This window comes from Crotalus tigris, unplaced genomic scaffold, assembly GCF_016545835.1.
Source record: "Crotalus tigris isolate CLP2741 ecotype Arizona unplaced genomic scaffold, ASM1654583v1 scf7180000017801.1383879, whole genome shotgun sequence".
In the NCBI taxonomy this organism is placed as follows: Eukaryota; Metazoa; Chordata; class Lepidosauria; order Squamata; family Viperidae; genus Crotalus; species Crotalus tigris.
In genome coordinates, this window is record NW_024096646.1 from 794,502 (window position 1) to 822,207 (window position 27,706).

Consider the following 27,706-nt stretch of genomic DNA (forward strand, 5'->3'; position numbering starts at 1 on the left):
TTGCTGGCTGGGTGTTTTGGCATGCTCAGCAGCAATTTCTTTTGGCTTTCAAAAGCCAATAGGGGGAGTAGCACAGCTCATGCAAAAGTTGAAAAAAATACCATCAAAAGAAGGTGCCAGAACACTGTTCTGAGCATTCTATGAGGGGAAAAAAAGCCCTGCAGATTAGTCTTCAAATATCGAAAAGGAGGACTTGTAGGAGGACACTTTTCGAGGGAGGACAGAACTCACAAAAGGAGGACTGTCCTTCCTAAAGGAGGACAGTTGAACTAAGAAAATTGGCAGAAATAATATCATTATAAGATTCTTAGAAAAAAAATATGACCATAGCAAGTGATATTTTAATAAAACTAAGAATTAAAAAGTTGTACTCATGACAGCTTCATTCTATCATGAAATAGAAATTGTTTTTTCATATGAGAATATATTCAATGACTTGGATCATTGCTTATCTAGGAGCAGCAGTTAGAATGTCTGGAAAATAATTTTAGGAAGTGCTAGAAAATGTCATTCCCTAATATCAAATCAAAATAATGTATTCAAGGTCATAGACCCAGAAAGCATATCAAAATAAGCAATAAAATAGAACTTGGTAAAATGAAAAAAGAAAGTAAGCAGGAAGGCTAAACTAAGATGCAGAAAATAAGATAAAAATGATGGAACACCCAGCTCTATAAACTATAATTCCAAATCATTCCAAAATTTATTTGCCATTAATTAGCAACAGTTTATATATTTTAGGATGTTTCTCTATCAGAAGATTTAGAATTCACCTATTTGTCTAGGGAATGGGCTAATGAGAATCATTAACAGGTTACTATGTGTATCTCCATAGAAGTTACAATAGAATAATATATAGACCAGTGATTCATTGTTTTCAGACTGACATGGATAAGATCCTTTTGCAATATATCAAAACATAGCAGAGTAAAGGTCCAATGAAATTTATTTACTGATTAAAGGCTGGTTTAAAGTGAATCTCAACTATGAATTATAATTATTTAGAATTATAAGCCACCCAGAGTCACTTAGCTGAGTTGGTAGCAATAAAAATTAAATTAATAAATGAATGAATAAATGTCCCAATTGTATTCCTAGTAGATGTCTAGTAATACAAAGGTATAAATATAGTCTTCCTCAATTGGGCACCCCAACTTGTGTGGTACCACAACCCCAGCCTATTACAATTATTCCAGAGAGCACAAAGCTGACACTTAAATCATCTAACAATTTGACCCCAAGAGTTTGAAAAGACAGAATTCATATTTTATTTTCCCAGTAATATTTCATTTACTCTGTATGTTTTTTATATAATAGCCCTGTTAAGCTATGAACCCTACCGTCTTTAGGACCACCACATGCTTCTAACTTGCCAACAGTGTGGGAGGGAGAGAGGGGAGAATTTTGAAACCACAGGTGTTCTTATCAGTGTGAGAGCCAGAGCTCTTGAAGAGTTGTTTTGGCAAACTAAAGTTTCTTCTCATAATAATTACTGAATGATGTATTGGGCAATGTGACCCAAACCTGTCAGAGAGGGGAGGGAAAGTTCCATCTTTTTAATTAACTGCTTCCTGCCGTTTCCTCAGAGCTAGCTTTTCTTTAACCCTGCTGGTTTGTATCTGCTCAATAAAGTATACATTAGAGAAGGCAGTGGCTCTGGTGTTTTGCTTTGGTTGAGCTTTTCAGCCAGAGGGTGACAAGCAGAGCATGTGAAAACTGGCTGAGTGAGCAAACAATCATTGGTTTTCCCCAAGAAGCTAGCTTTCAAATATCCTCTATATCCTGGTGGCGAACCTATGGCACGGGTGCCATAGATGGCATGCAGAGCCCTCTCTGTGGGCACACGTGCCGTCACCCCAGTCCTAAGCCTTCAGCTTGGTTTTATAAAACCTTTTCGCTTTAGGCCTCCACCGCCATGTGCAAAAAAAAAAAAAGGTTCAATCGATCAATCAATTTCAACTTCTCGTGAAAACCACAGCCACGTCCGCCCAATGGGCCACACTCACCTAATGGGCCACACCCACCCAATGGGCCACGCCCACTCAGCACCGAATAACACATAAGTGGGTTTTGGGTTGCGGTTTGGGCACTCAGTCTCTAAAAGATTTGCCATCACTGTTCTATATACAATAAGACTGGAGACACTGCTCAAGGGAAAGAAGAAAAAAAGAGAAGCAAGACAGTACTGAAGCAGAAGAACCAGATCACAACATCCATGAGGATGGTGATAGGGAAAGTGTTTAAATGTATGTTTAATACTTTTATGTAAGGATGGACTTGCAACATAGGTACTAAAGGGAAGCATTTGCATTGTAATGACACTTTATCATTTGGTATCATTGTGGTTTGGAATATATGCATGTTCTAGATGGTTACAAACTTGTAATGAAATATGAAATTTTATGCATGCAGGTAAAATAAACAATATTTTTAAATATGTTTTATTGATTTTTTACATACACTTTAATATTTGGTAAACATCGTGTTGTCTGGGTTAGTGTTTAAAAACAATAACAATTAATTTCTATAATTCTATAGCCAATATAATAACTTTATTTTATTTCTTCTTCTTCCAATAATATTCTCTTTAGCCAACCTTAAATTAATACAGTTCTTATTTAAATAAATGACAATTAAATATAAACATTTTTCTCATGTTTCTACAAATAATAATCACATCAGTATAAAGTTTCTTTTCATTGATCATCTTGATTGCCTCATCATAAATCCTGTTTACCTTCTTATTTAAATTTGTTTTCCCCACAGTATTCAAAACATTCTTACTGGTTAAGATTTTCTCAAAATTAGTTACACTTAAGTATTTAAATATTTTTTCTCATACAAGCCATCACATTTTTACATTTCTCATATCTTAAAAGAAAATAAGAGCAAAAAGAAAAAGAAAAAAAAGACAAAACAGAGAAAACATTTCTTTTATATAAACCATCCCAACATTTTTATATTTCTCATATAAAAAAAACAAACAAACAAACACAAAAGAAAAAAAAAAGAAGGCATACTATATTATTTTAGGGGCTCATCCCTCTTACACTAATCTTCATTTTATATTCAAAATCTTTCTATTTCTTAAACCATATTCAAACAAGTGTTTAATTTTTAAATACTCCCTCTGATAATTCCCATCATTTAATTTCTTGATTCTCACTTTAGCCTTTTTTTTTTTTTGCCCAACATCTTTCTTGTTCAATATGCTTTGATGAATCAAAGAGTCTTCCCATAAACTTACAAATGTTATTGCAGGTACAAAAGGCAAAACAGCTAAGATATTTTTATAGGAAGCTTTCACCCCTTCGTATTCATTGAAAATCGTTTCCTTTTTGTCTTTCTTGATTTTATTTATTATTTTTGCCTCTCAAGATCTCATAGTTCTCCTGGCAAAATCCATTTTACCAAATCTTTTTTCTTGTCCTCAATTTCCATGTCCAGAGTTCCCTGTAGATTTTTTTCCATCTGGGTTAAGTCATATTTCCTAGTATTGTTAAATTCCATCTTGAGATCTCTTTCTTCTGTCTCTGCTCACTCTCCATTTTTATTTTCTGAGAATTTTTATGTTGTAAAGTTAAATTGGAGATGTGTTCATTTATGTTTTCAAGGTTATGTTTAATTTCCTCATGGTTTGAGATTATTGTTGTTTAGATTAGTTGCAACATAGCATAGATCTCCTTCTGGAAAGTATTTGTTTTTTCTTGGTATATTCTTTCTGCAGATCTCTGGTTTTCCATGATAGCCAAAAATCATGGTTTTCCTTTCTCTGCAGATGGCTTTAGAGTCACAGCTGAGTTAGCATTTGTAATCCAGAAAGATCACTTCTTTTTTTTAGAGTTTATAATTCTCACTTTATAGAAAGCCTAAGATATTTCCTCTTTTTTTAACACAGCTGTTCTTTGTTATTAAAACATTGAAGGTCATCAAGATCAAATTTATTTTTTCCTGGGCCTTACCAGTCTCTGTAGTAGAGCAGCTGTTGTAATATTTTCATCCACCACTAGATGTCAGAACCAGTTCTTTCAGTAATAAACATTTATTTACTTCTGTTTTGATAATATCAAAGGAAAATCTTAACAGATTCCACCGATTTCAAACTTATCCAAATTAAGTCTTATATTCTTTTTATTTCAATATATTTCTATTCCCCCTGAAAGGTTTAATTCATCGCTTCCGTCTGCAGGAGGGTGGGGAAAAAGTCCCCCTCCTTCTCATGTTTGGAGGATTTTTGCTTCTTGGTTTTTTTTCCAGGAAATCAATTTCCAAATAGAAGAGAGAAAATCACTGTTCTTACCCAGTTCCAAACACATTGTTTACAGTCCACTTGAAGGAGTGCTTTTGGACTTCGGTTGCTTGTAGCTTGGGCTAGACTTGGAAGTTGAGCTAGCTCTTCTCCTGCTGGTTTCTGGAGGGCTTTTCCCAAACTGATCGGATCGACTGCCGTCTTTCCACAATCGGTGGGACTTCCCCCCCTTCTGTGTTGCCTCTACGGGGCAACTTCAGGACCATTTAGAATCCCCTGGCAGGCAGAAATCAGCCATAGGAAGCGGAGCCCCGTGATCCCTAGACTGCTGTGCTACTGTGCAAAACTGGAAGTCCTAAAATAAACAATATTTATCTTATCTGGAATGTGTGTGTGTGTGTGTGTGTGTGTGTGTGTCTGTGATTATTATCCTTCCTTTTCTCTTACATTCCTTTTTCCATAATAAACTTTGATATATTTACTGATTTGATTTCATTGATTTAATAATGACATAACTCATTACAACTTTCCCACAGGAAGCCTATACTTAAAATTATCCTTTGTGCTTCAGGATTGGCAGACGATTGTTCAATTCAGTATTGCTGACCCAGGGTGGAAGATCCAAAACCATCTTCCTTTCTACTTTTCCAAATATTAGGCTGAAGAGACAATGGATTAGTAGAAGCATAAGGATGTCCCAGGGTATTCCAAGAAGTGCATTTGGTTGATGAGGCCTAATTTATCTTTCACTTGGGGGGGGGGAATGATAGGTATGATGTTTTTAAGGTACCATCATTCCCAGTTTGCAAAAAAATGCCAATTGTGAATTCTGGATATTATAATCCAATATATCTACAGATTGCCTGATTGGGGAGGTCTGCATTATGAATCTGTTACAACTATCAGTATTTTAGCCTTCCGATTAACACAGAGGGAATCCTGAAATATACATAAACTAATAAAGATTAATATTGCAAAACCGGGAAACAAAGGAAAGTTTGGATGTATATTTTGAGCAAAAGCTATGCTAATTTAAGAGAGGAATCTAACCTTGAGTAGTATAATCTCCCAAGTGGGAGCCTTTCCATCACCTTGCTTTCCCTTGAGTGCTGATGTGAAGGCCTTGAAATGACAGTAATTGCTGAATAATAATAATAAAAAAAAAAACCAGTCCAAGGGCACTGTAAACCCTAAGGGTTTACAACTTATAACGGCTCTGAAAATGATACACAGCAAGTAGCTGCTATGGCTTTGAAAACTTGTGCTTAAAAACTACAAGCCAAATTATTATTCTTCCTCATTCCATAAAAGTTGACAATTTGTGAACAAATCACCTGTAAATCATTTAAAGAGACTCTTTGCATAGTATAAATTTGTTCTTGTTTTTTTTACAGTGAAAATACTCTGGTCTTCAGCTAAAATACAGAATGACAGTTATAATTAAATAACACCATTTTAATGTTCATTTATTCATGAACCATTTTTAAAAGGGTTTTGCAAGACAATTTTATGCAAAAAAAGTACTAATTTAATCTGAGAAGATATTGTTCTATCTGAGTGACAAACAGAATCGCAAAAAAATTCTTTTTCTTAGATACAAGACTGCTTTAGATATTCTTAGGATTATTTTCCTTTTAAATATAAAGCCATATGTATCAAGTGAACTCTGATTTTTACTGTGATTTTTTTCCCTCAAGCAATATTTTAAAATGCATGATTAAACCAGTGGTTAAAGCATTTTAAGATATATATATGTTAAGTATTTTTTATGATACACCCGGTTGCCCAAATATGGGAATAAAAAATCTTTTGCCTGTATCAGCCCCAGTGTGTGTGTGTGTGTGTGTGTGTGTGTGTGTGTGTATGTATGTATGTATGTATGTATGTATGATACATATAGTATTAGTAGATTATTTGCTTGAAGATTTAGGCTACAATCCTTCAATGTGACCATATTGATGCTCAAAGGTGAAATGGACAGCTGGTCCAACCTGTCATTTTTTCTCCCTTCTCCCTTCCTCGAGTAGATGACTGAAGCTACTATAATTATTCAGAATAGAGATAAGCTACTCAGCCTGAGTCACTTTTTATTTTGAGGTAATGTGCATGTCACATCTATTTCCTATTAACTTGCATATTTGACAGTGATCATGATAGCATAGTTTCCAGTAGCAGAAATGATATATTTCCATCTCTTTTATTTCTGTACTAGAGATCTACAAATATACCACAATTTTTAATAGACTGGACTGTTCTATCTTAGAATATAGATGCATGATTACATTTTATTTTTTAAAAAAATCCCTACAAAAAAGCAGACCAGAGTAATTGGCTGAGATCCTTGTAGAATATTTTTCTTTGATGAAAGCTTTTACAAGAAAGATATATCACAAAAGCCATTTGCTTAGCACCACCATTTTTCCATTTCTTCCTTTAACTTACGTTCCCTAACTCCCATTCGTGGTAGTTAAAGAACTCTTTGATAATGAAGTCAAAGAAGTTGAAAATCACCTTTTGCCATATTGCATTTGCTAGAGTTGATGCATGTAGTAACGCTAAAATAGAACTCCGTGTAGCAATCATTCTTTTAGGTCCTGTTGTCTTTTGCACTAGCCATCAGCTGCCCAAGATTTAAGCCAGTGTCCATATGGGTATATTTCTATTGAAATGAAATGTCATTATTTATCAAAACAAAGTCTTACCACATGATTTTTTCTGTGCCTCTGCATTCAGGGCATTCTTGGGAAACCAGCTTTTTAATTACGTTTTTCTCTCTACACGTCAGCATCAGATGAAATGCTTCTTTCATCATGTTTCATCTGTGCTAGTCGACATATTTTTCTTTGGAGACTTGCCTCTGCCTTCCACTTACATTTTACTCACACATCATAATTTAGAACAGTATTTCTCAATCTTGACAATTTTAAGATATTTAGATTTCAACTCCCAGAAATCTCCAGCCAGCCACATCTTAAAGTTGCTAAGGTTGAAAAACACTGCCTTACAAAAAAATTCTAAAATTGAGTTTTAAATTGCTACTGAAGCTCAGGATTCACATTAACACATTTCACAGATTTGTTCACCTGCTACTAAGATGAAAGCAAAGTTTTTGAGATTTCTTTGCTTTTAGTTATAGTTTCATAACTTAATCTTCTATTGCAAGCAGTCCAATAACAATATATCAAGAAGAATATTTATTCAAATCTCAAAAAAAAAATGCGTGCACACATGCACATATTGTAAAATACCAGAGTGGAAATCAAGAATTATAAAAAAATGGGAGGAGGGAAGCTACACAAGAATATTAGCAATGATACTACATATTCAATTGAATAAATCAATTGCAAGCTACATGATAATAGCAATTTCCCACTATATTGCCTTCATGTGGTTCCCAATCTATGAATGAAACCGTAAGTGTTTCTCAAATTAGTAGTGTTTATCTTCCTATTTTAACTGTATTCTTTACTATATTCTAACAGTAAATTCTGTTAAACTTTACAATTTCTACTCCTGGATTTGAATCAGATCTCTTGTAGAACTACAGAAGCAACATGTGGATGTAAGAGCGCTCATGTTCCCCAGCTCTATTCTTTGCATACAGAATTTGAGTCTCAACAGATAATATGATCCGATGGCTATATTTTCCATCAAGATGGTTAATATTTTTATCAACCATAGAAGAGATCACCAGGTTCACTAGAAGTAAATCCACTGTGTGTAGATATTGTAGGATGTGGTTTTGTTTTAGGAACAGATGAATCAATCTCTTTGTGCTTGTCTCACTATTGCACACATTAACCCATTAATCTGTTTCATCCTATATCTACATTAACAAACATTTTTGGAAGACTGCAGGGAACTGACTTTTCAATATTTGTTTTAAAGTGTTTTCTGTCAAGTTTCATGTTCTTATTAGTGTTTTACATCCCAATGTGTGGGGTTTTTTAAAGATATATTTTGATACATTTATTGTTTTATAAAATAAAATCATCTTTATTTCCTGACCTAAATCCACTGCCAATCTAGTTTCTTTGGATAATTTTATCTTGGGTTATGAGAGAGATTTCCCCTTTTTTCCCTATAAATATATTTGTTCCTAAATGAATATTAGGGAAGGAAAAATGCTTTGATTTTAAATAAGATCTTGTTAAAAGAGTACTTTAAAAAATTGTTATATCCCCTCTTTCATTATACAACTTTTAAGAGAGAACATTTGCCAGTGAAGCCTAATTTCCTGTTGCTCCAGGTTTAATTCCCAAATAATTACTAAGCTACTTTACTTTGAACAGATGGATCACAAAATGTTTTAGATTGAATGACAAAATAAAATTACAGGCTTTAAAAAAATGTGTCTGTGTATCTCTCTGTGTAGTGTGTGTATATGTGTATTTGTGTGCCTGTATGTGTACATTTGAGTGCATTTTATTATCTTGGCTGGGAAAATGGTACAGATTTTCTCTTTGCTTTGTAACCTATATCCTGACTTGACCTCGCCTAGATGACAGTGAAGCATCTCTGCTACAGTGTCCAATATTATTATATTTGTCAGTTTTCTTTATGAATGATGAAAAATGTAGATACATGAATATAGAACACAGCAGTAAATATTCTAGATATCAAGAAATATCTCTCACTTGAATTCATAATTCTTATTCTCTTGTTTAAAAGAATATTTATTTTTTTAAAAAACAGAAGTCATTCAGAAACAAATAATAAAGGATCCATATTCCCTAGTTACTACAAAGTAAGAGAATACTCAGAAAGTGAAAATATCAAATTATTGTCAAAAATTGTAATTTGTTAGCCAATGACTTATAAATATTTGTTTTCCAGGTTGCTTCAGTGATAATATTCAAGGTGCCTGTTAACAGGATTTCAGATGGTTTTCTATACAAGCCTGAAGCATGCCAGCCCTACTGAATTTTAGTCATATAGCTTCAGATTCTGCCATAGGACCAGGGCTTTTTTTCCTCATAGAATGCTCAGAATGGAGTTCTGGCATCTTTTTTGGATGGAACCTTATAAGGTAGGCAAGGCGGGTTGTATGACGTGTGTGAGTTCCGGCACCCTTTTTTTTTTTTTTTTTTTAGAAAAAAAGCACCGCATAGGACTATTGAGTCCACTGTAAACTTAAAACACAAGGGCTACTCAGCACCCTTCAGATTTGATAATTCTATATTTCCTTGCCACTGTTATGCAGTGTTCTTGAAGAAACCAAATCTTGACCCAGGGGATGAAAACAGCTATAGGCCAGTGGCTAATCCTCCTTACTGAGTAAAGTGCTTGTATGAATGGTGGATTAGTCACTGGCTCCAGCTCCAGGATATTGTACATGAAACTGATTTTTTTTTAGATCCATTTCAACCTGATTTCAGACTTGATTAAAGAACAGAAATCACTTTGATTACCGCAGGATGATTTGTTTTGGGAAAATGACAGGGGAAGTGCAACTCTGTTGGTCTATCTTGGCCTCTCAGCAGATTTCAATACCATCTAGAAAAGACAGATATATTGTTGGTAGAGGGTATGTCCAGCCAATTGAGTGAAGGATTACTTCTAGACAGAGACATCCCATTTGTATAAGTGCAATTGGGATTCCCTTTCAAAATTTTATTCATATTGACATTATTTTGGAGCCAGGCAAAACCTTTATATTTTTGCAGACTTGTATTCAAATCATGTTTTAATTCTTATAGTTTTAGATTTCACAACTGTCCTGTTACCATCTATTTTGTAAGTTTGTATGTTGTCCTTATTCTTTATTTTATTTTATTTGTTTTAAATCCAGTTCCGTTGGGGGTACTGTAAAACATCCAAAGAGCTCTGCTATTGGACAATTTAAAGTTTTAGGTAAATAAATTGAGTTCTAGTGATGAAATATTGAGGATCATTTCATATTTTTAATTAGCAGTATTCATATTACAGAGATGCCAAAGTCAAACCTTTTTGCTAAATAAAGTGGCTAACTTTTAGTTTTTGGTTGCAAGTAACTATAAAACTTGGAACAATCAGAGGACCAGACATGTGAATTTTATTAATAGTACCTTCTTAGCCTTTCTCATCATAATTCAAAGCTATTTAATTAAGTGATACTTGTAGCACATTATTATCTATTCCATGCCCTGTGGATGGAATTGTCCATTTTTTAAAAAAATTAAAAAGTCTGTATGTCAATGAACTATAGCAGGACTGTGCAGCATAAATAAATGGTTTTAAATCCAATAACAACTAATACAAAGGGTTTTGTTTTTGCAGAAATGAAATTAATAAGAATGATATGAGTGTCTTGCATACTTTGTTCCATTTCTGTTGCTACCTAAATGTGGATATTTTAATTGGTTTATGGTCATTGCTTTCTCTGCAAAGACTTTGTTCTGCCTAAGTGGCTTCTGTTATTCTGCATCTCATGTCACACCTTTTAAATTATCCTCCCATGTCTAGCACCAAATACTGTATTTATGCAATGGCTGAAACCACTCACTTCAGAATTCCAAATTGCTCTGGTGCTTAGCTAAGTCTGGATGCAACTTGATCTAAGAGGACACAGAACTTCTTGCAAGGAGAAACACCTAGAAATCCTCCACTAGAATATATGATTGCTAGGACAAGGGCTGTTAGAGCAACTAAAAGAATACTTTTTAAAAATTTATCACTCCTTCCATTTATAATCTATAGAAAGCCAAGATCACGTCAAGAACTCTTGGTGTCAATTTTCCCAGAAATCCAAGCCCCTCTCACTTTGACGATTCCACTGCATCTTAGTGGCATCCACTGCAGTTTTTGGCGATCCGATTGAAAACAAAACAATGCAGCCCTCAAACATCAAAAAGTGGCAATGTTTGGGAAAAGGCTGGTGCCCATAAGATATTGGATAGTTGTTACCAGTCAGAGGGAAACATACTGAGTTAGAGAAATCATGCTTTAATTTGGTTTAAGGCAATTTCCTCCATTTAGCTGCAGAACCAGTTCTTGGGAGCCTTTTCAGCCTCATTGAACTGTCATAGTTTCTTTGCTATCTTCGCATACCTACTTATCTTTTCTCAATCCTATAGCCTCAACTATTCAGATTTGTTCCAAGGATGTGCAAGAAAATATAAAGGTTAACATATGCTTTTTGACAGCATGCAAAATTAATACTAGATAATTTTTTAAAAAGAAAAAAATACAAATCCATTACTGGGATTAGATCTGAAGTGAGCATTCTTTGGAATGTTGTGCACAGTGAGTCTTCTAATCCCCAACACCTTTAAATAATAGAAAGTTAGCTACTTGGTGCAAATGGTTCTTCTTTAAAGAAAGTTATGTTTAATCAGTTCAGAGTTTAATTTTATGCTGCACAAGCTTTTAGGTATGACATTCCCTAAATTCATATGCAAAGCACAGTCAAATGCATAGAGTCAGCTTTTTAAAAGATGTGTTTATTTATTAAATTTATATGCTGCCCATCTCACTCTGAAGGAGGGCTCAGTGGTTAAGATGCTGGACTTGTCAGCTGGAAAGCCGGCAGCCCAGGTTCAAGACCCGAGCACCACATGACATAGAGAGCTCCCTTCCTGGCCCCAGCTCCTGCCAACCTAGCAATTTGAAAGCATGCAAATGTGAGTAGATAAATAGGTACCACTTCAGTGGGAAGGTAACAGTGCTCTGTGACGTCATGCTGGCCACATGACTACCAAAATGTCTTTGGACAGCTCTGGCTCAGTGGCCTTGAAATAGAGATGAACACTGCCCCCCTTTAATTGGCAATAATCAGAGTAATATCTGTTGGGACTCCTTTACCTTTTTACCATCTCAGTCTTCAAAGTGACTCTGGGTGGCTAACACTAATTTAGTCTTTTATATTCTTATCAAGCAATAAAAAAAGAATAGTTAAGAATTTGCTGCAGAGATCTGTCTAGTCTGGGTAGAAAAGAGTTATACCCATCATTATGATAACCACCATCACCACCATGATCATCATCATCATCATCATCATGATACAGATCTTATTTTTTACTTACACACACACACACACACACACAGAGAGAGAGAGAGAGAGAGAGAGAGAGAGAGAGAGAGAGAGAGAGAGAATGCTGGGATATATGTGCAAAAATTGACTGCACCCTTTGCAATGCACTCTATTAAGAGGAAACAGCTTTGCATTGTTGACACAATTCAATTTGCAAAGGAAGAGATAGCTCACCCGGTGAGTTTTATATTGGTTTGTATTACTTACACAGTTGTCCCCAATTGTACACAAGAAACCTAAAGTAGAAACCTAATAGCTCTCCCCTATTGTTGTTTCCTAGCAACTGGTACATTCTGAGAGCTAAAGCTTCACATCTTGCACTTCCTGCAGTTCCCAACTAAACCAGTAGAGATAATTTTTCCTGAGCTTGGAACCAAGCTATACATTATGCACAGATGTCCGAAATATCCCCATGACATTCCTTTTCAAACAGGAAAAGATATCTCCTGGGACATTAATGGGATTGGAGAAGTAGCAGGGGAAGACCAGCTTAAAACAGATCAACTCTTTCTCCTCTGTCATTCTGCCATTTTAAATTCCTGTCCCCGAGCAGCTTCTTTGTGGGTTCCTAGATACTCTATGTATTTGCTTATGTTTGCTATCTTTTAAATGGGAAAGTTTCTGGAGGGAGCAAGAGAGAACACTGTGCAAGCACAAAGTCTTTCATCAACAGTTTTTAATTCTGATCACTTTCTAAAAGCTGCTGATCTCTATTTTAAATGAGGTATGAAATGGCAAGTGCATGATTGGGTCACTTTCATTCATGTAATGATAGTGATCCAATAAGGCTCTTGCATTCACATATAGTATGTGAGTCTTTATTGAATACAATATTTTATATACATGCTTCCTGAGAATTCATCATCAATAAAAGCCTTGATTGTATTCTCAGTATGGTACTTGATTGTTCCCATTGAATCACTGACATCTGTACAAAGTTTGCTAGCTTTCTATTAGCCTCTAATCCAGGGGTGTCAAACTGCCGGCCTGTGGGCTGGTTGTATCATACACAGACCGTGCCCACCCCAGCTCCGGCAATGCAAAAAAAGTCACGATACATCGCAACACATCATGTGACATGGCGAGTTTGACATCCGTGCTCTAATCAGATGTTTTGAACTATGAAAGGGGAGACATCAGAAATGGATATTTTGACTTTCCTAGGACAAGAATATTTCTCATGTTATGTTTGAAGAGCAGAGTATAGTAACTCCAAATTCCTTCCAAATTTAGATCAGTGCTGACTAGATAGTTGAAGGCTACAGTACAAAGAATGGCACAGGAGATAAATGCAACAGCAGATAAATACAATGCCCAACTGGAATTGCCCTTATCACAAAATTATCAGGTCTGGCAAAAACATGAGAGAGCACTTGGAAAAACTTTATTTCTGTGAAGAAATAAGATTGTCATGAGCTTCAGGGGGCTTTCAGTGAGAAACATAAAACAATGTTGACATCACCCGTTGTGTGAATATTTAGTTTCAAGGGGGATTTGTAGAATAAATATAGCCTGATCAACATTCACGGTAATGACAACGTTTCCAGGCAATATCTTTAATTCATCTCATACCCAAACAACCAGTTCCTTAGATTGTTATACAAAATAAAACTCAGGGTTCCTATTTTTTTCTCAAAATGTTTCCTTATTAATTACTACTAAACATTAAACATCTGGGAAGGAGGCAGAGCTAAGACCAAGAACTCAAACCATTTATAATAGTGGATATGTATCAGAAAACTGTATATTTTGAAATGCTGTTTTAAAACTTCAAAAAAATCATAGATTAAGTCAATATGAAGGAGATTTATTTATTTATTTACTTACTTACTTACTTACTTACTTACCTTATTTATAAAACTTATGTGCCACTCATCCTATCTCAAGGTAACTTGAGATCAACATACATCCTTAAATTTGTACAAAGAGCCAAATAAGCAAGCACATGGACATCTATACTTTTCAGAATACTTTGATGCATTTTGCCTCTAAAATTTGAGTACAAATATGTATACAGAAGAAAGTTTACATAAAACTGTATTAATCAGGGAGAAAATATCCAAGCAATATGATGTGATACAAGTTTATAAGTAGAACAAAATAGTAAATACAAAGAAATGCATATTAGGGACTACATGCAGTGGTGGAATTCAAATATGTGAACAACCAGTTCTCTGTGTGGATGCCACTTCCAGAAGTCCATTCTGGGCCTGGGCAACAAAAAATTAGCTACCGGTTCTGCCAAAGTGATGCAAACTGGCTGAATCCCACCACTGAGTACATGTACAAGAATATGTACAGCATGCAGGTTTTCAGGCAGTAGTGAACAAAATTAGCTATCGGTTCTGCTGAAGTGGTGTGAACTGGCTGAATCCCACCATTATTTTCAGGTCAGAACAAAGAAATTGACTAAAACTGCAACTGACAGAAGTAGGCATTCAAAGCCTGAGATACTTTTCTTTCTTCAGTTGTTGCAGATTCACTTAAGGCAGGGGTGTCAAACTGCTGGCCCACGGGTCGGACGCATCATGCGGAAGCCATGCCCACCCCATTACCGGCAATGGCAAACCTGTCCCGATATGTTGTGCGACGTCACATGACGTCACAAGTTTGACATGTCTGACTTAAGGAATAAATCTCTTGAGACTCTGTTTGCCTAGGTCTTTGGAAAGCCTGTACATATTCTAAACATATGTCTTCTATTTTTTTTCCAAATCCAGTGAATCATTCTGTAAACCATGGCAGTTTGGATTAATTTACTGGTCTGTTTCTTTTTATTGCTCTTTGCAAGGCAGAACAGTACTGACCTTTACAAAAGTCCAGACTAGAATAAATATCAAATTGTATGCTATATCATCTGTTAATACTAGAACTGGAATGGCTTGTTCCATCCATCTCCCTATTATTGTTATTAAATAATAAATGTAATAGAGTAAAGCAAATAAATAGATGGCATTATGTACTTCATGTGCAGGAGAAAAATACTTAGTCACTGTTCCTCTAAGTATTATTTTACAGATATAAAAGTTTAAAAATTCATTGGCTTCAAAAATATTGAACAGTCAACAAACAAATTCAGCCAGGCCAATTTCAAAATGACCTAGGATTGATTCTCACATGGCTGCTAGAGCAGGGATCAAGGACCATTTCCAACATACTAGTGTAATTGTATTAAACAACTGGTTAAATCAGTATCAGATAAATTGCTCATAAATCCATGTTATGATATCTGCATCTTTTAAAATAAATAATACTGTCAGGCCACAAACAGATGTAGTTGCTGGGACATTTTTTCCCTCACTTTTCTTTAGTGATACTTATAAAGGTTGCTTTTAGGCATGTTTTAGATCAGAGTTCCCCAAACCTATAGGGCTGGTAGCCTGGAGCGGGAGGAGGAGGAAAAGAAGAAATGGTTTTGGGGGGAATACATGCGCATGCACACAAATACCCATTGCTCTTGCGAGTGGGGGTGTGAATGCCCACGGCACTTGCATTGATGCTAGTGCAAATGGGGCTGTGCATGCATGCACACACGTGCGCACTGGCCAGCCACTCAAGAGGCCTGGTGGCCAATAGGCCGCAGCTTGGTAGTGGACTGTGGCCCACAGGTTGGGGACCCCTGTTTTAGATGATTCTCAATCTTGGCAACCTGAAGATGTGTGGATTTTAATTCCAAGAATCCCCAACAAAAATGCTAGATTGAGAAACATGATTTTCTCAAAATGTTATTTGGAACTTCATGGAGACGTTACCATAGGATTATGTTTCTTGTATTACTTTTCAATATTAAAACCCCACCAAACAATCATAAGAAGCAATAATGGCAACAAATGCATCATTTTTAATTTTTAATACTATATGCCAAGGGTCTCCAACCCCTAGTACATGGACAGTACTGTGCCATGGCCCCTTGGCCTGGGCCATGCAGGCAGTGGGTGACTGCATGAAGCTCCATTTGCACAAGCGGCAGGAAGTGCACAAAACCATCCCCTCCCCCCACTCACTGCCTCTGCTGCCAGTCCGCAGACCCGGGAAGGTTGGGGACCACTGCTGTACACTAAATATCAATAAATATAACCCATACAAAACAAAGCTCTTTCGGGGTCCTCCATATTTTTTTTTAAAGTAGAGGGGATCTTGAAGAAAAAAAGTTTAAGAAACACTGCTGTAGGACAATGGCAATATTCTGAGTATATTCTGAGTATATAGGCTGAGTATATTCCTCTTAAATGAAGAATACACATTCTACCACCACCAGGAGAAGTACTTTTTAGTTACTGACCTTTGCCACTGTTACTACGTTTTTTTTAAATTTTCATTACAATCATAAGAAAAAAAATTCAGATACATAAGAAGTTAAAATACAACACACAAATTCCGACATTGCTCACCCATTTCCCCCCAGACCGCATCTCCCTCTCATCTCTTCATTTCCCCCTTCCTTCTACCTCCTCCTCTCCTCCCCTCCCTCTCTCCTCCATCTTTCTACTTACTTATCCCTCTCCTCTTCTTCTCAATTGGATGTGGTCTGAGGGAAAATGCCCGAGCAATCCTCTGTCACCAAAATCTGAACTATTGAACATACTACCCATACTCTCCCCTCCCCCCTCCCCCCACCCCCTTCCCCCCACCCCGACTTCCCAGAGCTCAGTACAGGGTTACAAAAAAAAAAAAAAGAAGAAGAAAAGAAAAAAAAAGAAAACTAAACATAGTCAACTTAAATTTACTACTTATACAATAACCGGAATCCTAATAACCCTTAACTCTCTGCAAACTTGAATTCATAATTTAATAAAAATCCATTATTCATAAAATAAATGAAACTTTGTTGTTCCATACTTCTTCTGAATATATTCTATCCATCTTCTCCATATAGAAACATATCTCTTTTGTGAATGGTCCTTTAAGTAAGCAGAATTTTTAGCCATTTCTGCTAAGTTAGAAACCTTGAACACCCATTCTTCCAAAGAAGGCAGAGAATCTTTTTTCCAATACTGACCCACCAATAGTCTTGCTGCTGTTATTAAATTCAGCATTAAAATAGTTTCTTTAACATCAAAATCCACAAAAATACCCAAAAGAAATAATTGGGGAGTAAATTTAATTTTCCTTTTAAAAACCTTTTGAATGTTCCACCAAATCATAATCCAAAAAGCTTTAATATTTTTGCAAGTCCACCAAACATGAAAATAAGTTGCATCCAAGGAACCACATCTCCAACATTTGGGTTGCAAATTCGGATACATACAAGATAACTTTTTAGGATCCAAATGCCATCTATAAAACATTTTATAAAAGTTTTCCCTCAAATTTTGTGCTTGAGTAAATTTAACATTTCTAACCCAGATTATCTCCCAAGAATCCATTAAGATTGGTTCCTGTATATTCTGGGCCCATTTGATCATACAATCTTTTACTAACTCTGTTTCTGAATCCAATTTTATCAACTTATTATAAATTCTTTTGATATGAGCAAATTTCTGATCTTTAATCTGAATTACCAAGTTTTCATCTGTTAAAGTAATTCCCACCGTCTTATCTACCCTCCATCTCTCCATTATTTGTAAATATTGAAACCATGATTGTAAAATATTTTCTTGCCTTAACAAATCAAAAGACTTTAATTGCCAATCTGTACCTGACCAAATGAGCAACTCTTTATAGGAAATATTGTCAAAATTCACCTGGAATCCCCCAAATGGGTATTTTATAGTTCAATTTATAATAATACTTCCTCCAGACACAGAGTATGGCATTTCTTAAAATATGTGACTTAAGCACCCAATCTACTTTCTTATCAAAAACTAAATATGCGTGCCAACCAAATAATAAATCCCAGCCTTCAAGAACCCAAATATTTTTGTTTGTTAAATTGAGCCAATCACTTATTAAAGTTAAAATGGCCGCATCATAACAGTGATGCGACCACTGTTACTATGTTTTGAGTCTGATTGGCAAATCAGAGTGGATAGATAGATGGATAGGATAGAACATCTGTAATGCACTGATTGTGTTCAGGATCCAGTGGCTTTATTGTGCCACTCGAATTGGGAATTGCTACAGATTCACTAAGGCAGCAGGCAATTGGGACATGAGGAAAAATGGAGCCTGAAGCTAAAGTAACTATGAACTAGCTTAGAAAGTCCGAGTAGTACAGAATGTAGTCAAATAGCTGTTTTTAAATTTCTCCAGACTGTAAAAAAAATTGTGAATTATTCAGTATTTTCCCTACTTTGTTGCTTTGTTGATCATTATGTTGAATAAGGGACACAATTAAAGTAGTTTTTGGAGGCCTGGAGGAGGTTTATGATATATGTAACACCATGGATCATACTTATTTAGTTTTTAATTTTTGCTCATTCTTAAATTGAAGATTGGCTATCTGATTCCACATAGTTTCTTGACCTGCTTCTTGTCCAATGAGTATCAACAGTAAACCTTTTCTCTTTCTAAATGATAAGATTAACATGACATGCAAAATTAAAGCATGGTAATCTTCCATGAAGTTTAACTTCAAAGACTGCTTGTAAAGAATACTAAGGATATTGAAGATATATTGCCTTATGAGCTCTAAGCTTCATTGGAAACTTTAGTATATTAGCAAATGTGAGGTACATTACCATCAAGAAAACAGAAATTGTGAACAAATAAAGCAAAATGCCCCAATCCAGTTATTTCATTACAACAGAGTGTAATTCACCTAATAAGACCAAACATTGTTAATTTATAAATTCTACAGAGATTTATAAATCCTAAAACTGTGGACCATATCATTCTGTGTACATGTTGTATGCTGCCGGAGTCACTTGCTTATGAGATGGATGGCTATATAAATTGGTTTAATAAATAAACAAATAAGTAAATAACAGGAAAGTTAGTGAGAGGACACTATCAACCTAGAACTGTGGTAGCGAACCTCTCTGTGGGCACCGCACCGTCACTCCAGTCCTAGGTCTTCAGCTGGGTTTTATAAAACCTTTTTGCTTTAGGCCTCTGCCACCATGTGTAAAAAAAAAGTTCAATCAATCAATCAATTTCAACTTCTCGCGGGAAAAAAAAAGATCTCACAAAGTTGGAATTGATTGAACTTTTTAGTCCCACCCAGTCTGCCGTTATCACTGAAGCCACGCCTACCCAATGGGCCATGCCCATCCAGCACCCCATGATACATAAGTGAGTTTTGGGTTGCACTTTGGGCACTCGATCTCTAAAAGGTTCACCATCACTGCCCTAAGTGGAATTTTCCTCCAATGCGATTTTCCCATGTATTTTACCAGGAAACATATAGATAGGGCAGGCTAGAAAGTCAGTGTCCTCCTAACCATACCCAAACACTCTGAATTTGTTGGCGATATCCATTTTGCTCTATGAGTTCATGGCAACCTAACCCTAACCCTAAGTGGTATTTTCCTCCAAAGGCATTTTCCCATGTATTTTACCAGGAAATATAGATAGGGCAGCCTAGAAAAATCAGTGCCCTCCTAACCATACCCAAGCACTCCAAATTTGTTGGCAATGACCATTTGCTCTCTGAGTTCATGGTGACCTAACCCTAACCCTAAGTGGAATTTTTCTCCAATGGGATTTTCCCATGTATTTTACCAGGAAACATAGATAGGGCAGGCTAGAAAGGTCAGTGCCCTCCTAACCATACTCAAGAACTCCGAGGTTTTTGGCAATGTCCATTTTGCTCTCCCAGTTCATGGTGACGTAACCTAACCCTAAGTCCATGGTGGCAAACCTATGGCACGCATGCCACAGATGGCATGCAGAGCCCTCTCTGTGGGCATGCCATCATCCCAGTCCTAGGCCTTCAGCTGGGTTTTATAAAACCTTTTCGTTTTAGGCCTCCACCGCCATGTGCAAAAAAAAGAGGTTCAATCAATCAATTTCAACTTCTCGTGGGTAAAAAAAAGATCTCGCAAAATTGGAATTGATTGAACTTTTTAGTCCCACCCAGTCTGCTGTTACCACCACAGCCACGCCCACCCAATGGGCCATGCCCACCCAATTGGCCACACACACTCAACGGGCCACGCCCATCCGGCAACTGACGATACATAAGTGGGTTTTGGATTGCAGTTTGGGCACCCGGTCTCTAAAAGGTTTGCCATCACTGACCTAGAATCTCTTTCTAACACATATGTGCAAACACACACACACACACATGCATCATAAGGAAAGAAAAAAGAAAAATAAGAAATAAAATATAAATAAAATAAATAAGGAAAGAAAAATAAAATAAATATGAATACATAATACACAAAATAAAATAAGAAAAATAGCTGTGTCATCAGACCATTCTCAAACTCATGCCCACCAGATATGATATCTAATTGTCCTTCTTCCTCATATTTTTCCCACAACAGCAACCCTGCAAGGTGAGTTACAAGTGTCCTTATTCTGAGACAGAATGGCTTTGTTGATAGCTGAAGTTTAACACATGCACAGGTCATTAGGATGAAGAAGAATTGAGTCAAGAGGAGTTTAAAACAGCAAAGTGGAGATTCTAGGAGCTATAGTGCCAACACACCTTGGTAAGGCCACACTTGAATACTGCATCCAGTTTTGGTCACCACAATGTAAAAACGATGTTGAGATTCTAGAAAGAGTGCAGAGAAGAGCAGCAAAGATTATTAGCGGGCTGGAAGCTAAAATATATAAGGAACTGTTGCTGGAATTGGATATATCTAGTTTAATAAAGAGAAGGATGAGGGAGGACATGTTCGTAGTGTTCCCATATCTCAGGGATTGCCACAAAGAAGAGGGAGTCAAGCTATTCTCCAAAGCACCTGAAGGCAGGACAAGAAGCAATGGATGGAAATTAATCAAGGAGAGAAGCAACCTAGAACTAAGGAGAAATTTCCTGACAGTTTGAACAATTGATCAGTGGAACAACTTGCCTCCAGAAGTTGTGAATGCTCCAACACTGAAGGTTTTTAAGAAGAGATTGGACAATCATTTGTCTGAAATAGTATACGGCTTCTTCCCTAAGCAGGGCGTTGGATTAGAAGACCTCAAAGGTCCTTTCCGCCTCTGTCGTTCTGTTATTTTAGAAAGCTAACAAATTTTGGAATGATCTGATGTCCTTCTTTTCTAAGAATGTAATGGAACAAAACCTTTTCATTTGAATGTCTTCAGGTGATTGCCATTATTAATAAATGATCCAACTATAGCATTTGGACAGCTCACTTTATAGCAATACATTACTCACTGTAATGTATTGAGTAAAGTCTGAGAATTGAGATACTGAGAACTGTGAAAAAAAATACGGTTAGCAGGCCATGTGGCCAACAAGCCAGACTTTCTTTCTGCAGATTACTTAGGATGCATTTAAGTGGGAGAATACTGTGTTCCTATTGGCTGCCGCCTGTAGGCTGAGTTTATAAGTATGGGTGGAGCATTGGTTGTTTAGTTTTCTGTTTTGACTTTAAATAAAGAGAGTTGTTTTTCACCTACTGCCTCTTCAATGCTGCATCGAACACTGGCGACAAGGATGGGATCATGCTGCCTCACCATTAAGAGCTAAGTCACTACGGGGGTTAGGCCTAGCAGATGCTCAGTTGGAACGGCATTCCTCCCCCCTCTATCCTACTAGTAAGGAAATGCTGGAGGAGAGTGCTTCCAAGGATCCGCCCTGGAAGTCCCACAGAAGTCTGCCCAGTACAAGGCATTGAGAGGCCCACGAAAAACTCACCATGGCTAAGATCGGGAAATTTGACGTCGCTCATCCAGAGAGGTGGAACTCCTATATCACGAGAGTTGAAAACTACCTGTGGGTTAACCAAGTTCGAGACGATGGTCTGAAGACCACGACGCTGCTGTGTGTGTATGGTCAGGCAACATTCGACATCACCAAGAACTTGGTTGTACCAGCTCCACTCGAGTCCATTGCGTACTCAGCACTTAAGAAGATGCTAAAATAACACTTTGAGCCCAAGCTATCAGTCATTGCCTGGTGGCACACCTTCAAACAACAAGACCAACATCCCGGCGAGTCCACCATCGACTCCATAGCTACTCTTTGTCAAGCGGCCCAACTGTGCGAATTCAAAGACCTTGAAGAAAGACTGAGGGACTGTTTACTTTGTTGTTTAAGGAGTCGGAAGCTTCAACAGAAGATATTCGCGAAAGAGACTAACTCATTCCAAGATGCATTGCAGGAGATTACGGTCGAAGAAGCAGTTGGCGGAGCCGTCAAGGCCCTATGGCTCTCCAAGAGCCCTCCTTGCATGGAGGCCATCCAGCAAGAGGACGCCAAGAGAGTCGAAGATTCCGAATCGGACCATGAAGTTGATCGGTTACAGCAACCACCTGAAAGAAGACCCCAACGACCAATTGACAAGACAGTTCCCTTTTCTCAATGTGTCAGGTGTGGAGGCCAACACAAATGAGCGGAATGCCAGTTCTGCACAGCAACATTCTGGGTGTGTGGCAAACAAGGCCACATCACCGCTGTTTGTAGGGGTTGCAGGAGAGAACACTCATCAGAAGAGTTGCCTCAGAAAGGTACTTGGACAAAACAGGGTGAGCTATTGCGCTAGTAGAAGGAGCATGTTTAGGACAGGTGCCCATCGCCCACTCAAGAAGAAGTTGCATATCAAAGTCAAGTTGCAAGGGGTTCCTTGTGACATGGAGTTGGACACGGGGTCAGCTTTATCAATAATTTCCCAAAGGACTGTCCAGCAAATTTGTAGTTGTAGTAGCAAGCGAGTTAAGTTCAGGCCATCGAACCTCATTCTAACTGATTTGCAAAACTCCTGTGTAACAGTCAAGGGGGAGGCCACACTCAGGGTACAGTTCAGGAATTTCTAGGGTCCCCTGGAAGTTGTAGTAGTTGAGGGTAACCGCACTAGCCTCATCGGGCTCGATTGCTTTGATGCATTGGGAATTCAAGTGACTGGGTTAAATAGCTTGCAGACATTGAGCCTCTCGGCAGTTTGTAAGAAATTTGCTGATGGTTTCAGCCCAGAGTTAGGAGAGTACAAGGGCCCCTCCAATTGCCCTCCGGCTTGACCCTACAATAGCACCAATAAGGATAAGGCCTTTTCGGGTACCTTTCGCCCATAAGCAAAGAATCAATGCAGAGTTGGACAAGCTGTTGCTTCAAGGCATTTTAGAGCCGGTGGATAGCAGTCCATGGGAAACTCCCATAATTACGCCACTTAAGGCCAATGGAAGGGTCTGCATTTGTGCCAACTATAAATGCACGCTAAATAAAGCCCTCCAGCAGCACTTGTACCCGGTGCCTGTAGTCAGCCACATTTTGGCATCTCTACAGGGAGGTCGCATTTTTGCCAAATTAGATTTGGCCCAGGCCTATCAGCAGCTGCCGGTGGATGACGCCACGGCTGAGGCCCAGACCATAGTAACCCACAGGGGAACTTTCAAGGTGCAGCGATTACAGTTTGGCTGTAGGACACTAAGAAAAAGATGCAGGCATGTCCTGAGCAGAGGTTTGAAGCTGCAGGACACAGCTTGACAAACTCTGTGTTTATTGCTTCTTATATACTTGTTACATACATAGGCTTTACCATTGAATGCTGACAAAGTTTTCTTCACTGGAAAATGTCTTCATGTAAGCAACTATTTTCTAGTAACACATTACATGGTCAGAGATCAGGTAAAGAGCAAACAGGAGAAGGAACTAACAAAGATAGGAAGAGATAGGAGAAGGAACTAAGCATATTATCTGTTTAGATAGGTAAGGCATTAAGTCAAAAGGGTATGAACCTCTGGCTGCTTCATTAGGACAAAGGATATCAAAAGATTATGAAGTTTGTGGGGGGAAAAGCATGGCAGTTTGCTGCGCATGCAAATTCCCCCACATCTCACTCTTCTCTATTTTATTAATGAGGACATTATCCTAAGCTGGAGTAGTTAGTGGGTCTTAGTCAGGGGACATATAACTTTGCATTTGTTTATACAAAACATAACTTGTTTCTGAGGTAAGTTAATGGTAGTTTAGTGTGGAAAATTGAAAGTAGAGAAAAAAAAGACATTGAATAACCATATATGTGCATAATTAAAAGATATCTCTTGAAAGGAGGTACAATTTTAAATTCTTTGACTGACATGTATACAATGAGGTTTTTTTAGATGAAGTAGTACAATTGACAATTTTTGCACAAGTAAGATTTGTAGGAACAGCTATAATTGGTGTATGTAAAACAATAGCATCAAGGGGTAACATGTAAGAGGCATGACCCTAGCTTGACATAGTTGCATAATAATATTCATTGTCTGATAGAAAATTGCTTAAACCAGTATAATTTTTTTTAAAACTGAAGCTGGAACACACAAAGGTATAAGACAGGTAGAGAGTAGATTTTCCATATCATATGATTCAGAAATACACAAGTCTGTCACTTGCGTGACATTAGCTAATTGCACCCAAACATTATATTTCATCCGTGATTCTAAAGGATGAGTGGGAGAGCTTGAGCCCCCACACAGCAATTAAGAAGGAAAGAGAGGCAAAGAATGACTAAGGAATTTGCAGTCAAAACCACAAATATGGCAGCACATAAATTCTCTGGTGTAAGTTCTTTTCCCTGTTGCCACAGAACCATCTGTGCTTTGGATGTTAGGTTTTTCACATCGCTCCAGGTTATTGGTCAACTGTGATGGTGAGAGCGAAAGGGACGTTGTGCTGTCTGAAGAGTCACCTGCTTCATTTCCAGTATTGGGTTCTGGACTTGATGCCATGACATCGTTGGCTGGTTGCCCAACGGATTAGGGAGCACAGCTTTCTGCTGAAAGTGACGCCGGTAGGCAGTAGTTTTTTGAAAAGAAATATTTAGCTGATTTAAAGTTATTAGGACTTTATTAACTTGATGATTTATCCATGGCAAATTAGGTACCCTTGATCCCTCCTTTTTTATTTGTTTGTGAAGGCAGTCCTTAAAGGACTGATGCGTATGTGAGAAACAAAGGATAGTTGCTGTAAAGTTAAAAACAAAGCCATAAGATTGGGGTCAATCCTGGATATGATGTAAGCACCTGGAAAATTAAAAATAAATTGGCACACATAATGAGAGTCAGAGATTAAATTAAAAGTCTGTTGAGAAAAGGTGTGGAAAGCTAAAATAGCAGCAGATAATTCTGAGTGTTGTGATGAGGATTGCACTGAAGTGTAAGACACTTTCCAGGTTGTTTTCCTTTGGTCAATAAGTCAAATTCCAAGTTAATCAAATACCATTCAGATGGAAACAAATTTCTATTAAGTAGGTTAAACATTTACAAAACTTAAGTGAAACAATTCAGAGTCATTTCTTTAGGTTGATGGATATATAGGTCTAACTAAACAATTTAAACTCAACAATTTTTTCCCCCAAAAAATTGTCCAACAATTACTGTCTCTTCTTTCGAGTAAAACTTTGTAATCTGAAACTGCAAGAGTGGTCATTAAATTTCATCTCCATTCACAAACCGGAATTCTAAGCAGAGAGGAAAAAAAGTTTTAAATGAACAGTTCCCCCCCCTCTTCTTTCTGTCTCTCTTGCTCTTAAAGCAACACAGCCAGTTGAAAAACTAAAGAGACAGGAAAAGTTTTTGTTACAAACTTCTCACTATTAAAAATTAGTTTTCTCTCCTTGACATGCATTTTCTATAAATTCTCTCACACATTCTCCATGGGACTCTTCTCATACAAACACTTACTATTACTTTTCAATTACAACAATAAAATCTGTAGTTTTTTATTTCTTTTACAGCCTGGGAGAGAGTGGGTGGGGGTGGAGTTTGAGGGCTAACACACACACACTTAGGTATCAACAAATTAATTCATTCATTTTCATTCTAGCTGCTTGTATAAACAATTCCACATACAAATATTTCATTTCATACTTTCTCCAGGCAAACTATTTATTTTTAAATAAGGCCTTTTTGTATTGTTGTTATCAGAGAGGGTTTGACTCTCTTCCAAGTCTTGGAAATAACACAGAACAACACAGACAAATATATATACACAAATAGTAATAAAACAACATTGATTTAGACATATGGCTTGTCCTGCAAAAAGCGAGAAAAATCATGAGATGATTCCAACCAAACATGTGGGTTTTTTTAATAGGGCCCTTTTAATCATCTCCTATTTTTCTCACCATTCCAAGCCCAAGCATAATGTTCTGGGTGGCCACACACACACACATATACACATATACACACATATACATAAACAAAACACACATCAATTTGGGGTTTGATGCTAAAACAGGCCTCCCCTTTTAATTAAAAAGGAGAACATTTATGGTTACTTCCAACTTATCCTAGCAACTTCAAAAGACATTGGGGAAAGACTAAAAGGAATATTGAAGGCGTGAAAGGTGAGGGAAAAGTAGCAGCCTCCTCTCCTCACCGCTTGACAAAAGGGAATTGAATAGAGCCAGATTAAAAGGGGGAAAAGGGAAGAAAAAAACCTTGCTTTCAGTTCTTTGAATTTTCTTTTCTTTTTCTTCCATGGCTTTAGTTGTTATCAGATAAACTAGCCAACTGGAGGTTTACAAAATTTTTCAATGTTGTCTTGTTAAAGATTATTTATACTTCTACACATCAACACAAAGCACTACCAGACATTGTCTGACAGGGTTAAACTTAACAGCTACTTGAAGTTTCAAAACATCCCAATTGTTCAAAATACATTACAGAGGAGTACATTTTGAGTTAATTTGTTTCTTTAAATTCCTCTGACGATTCTCCATATATATTTTTTTCTACTTCAAGATTGTTCCTCTAATGTTTTCCTTATGGGGGTGTATGATGGCCGTAAGGAGGCAAAAGCCTCCTTAGCCTCTTCAGAAGAAGCTGAAAATCCAATTAAAGATGCTTTCGGAGGCACAGTTTTTACTTTGATCCTAATCAGGTGTGGGGCTTGTAGTTAATTGTTGCCCTGCTGAAGCATCTGAGCTAAATTTTTCCACTGCTTGATGGCATTGATGCCATTGATGTAATACCTGTACTGGAGCCCGAGATTCAAGATGTAAAGTATGCCCTATTTTTTCCCAATCTCGTAACCTAAGCATCCAGTGCTTAGGATATCAAGGGGAATGTTTCCTTTCCACCAGCTTCCTTTTGTCTGCATCAGGTGTTTTCATGCCTGATTTGTGTAACAGGAATCTGAGTTCCTTTGCTGGTGCTGAGATAGATTGCAACCCTTACTTACCACTGAGGGGTCCCGTGGGACGAAAGTGCACTTAGGGGTCTATTCCAGATGCTGGTAAGTAAGTTGGCTGTTGCTCCCTCAGAAGGGGGGGCTGTCCCAGTTGCTCCATGGGGGGCTGTCCCTGTTTTCAGGCACCAGATGTAGGACACTAAGAAAAAGGCATGTCTTGAGCAGAGGTTTGAAGCTGCAGGACACAGCTTGACAAACTCTGAGTTTATTGCTTCTTATATACTTGTTACATACATAGGCTTTACCATTGAATACTGACAAAGGTTTTTTCACT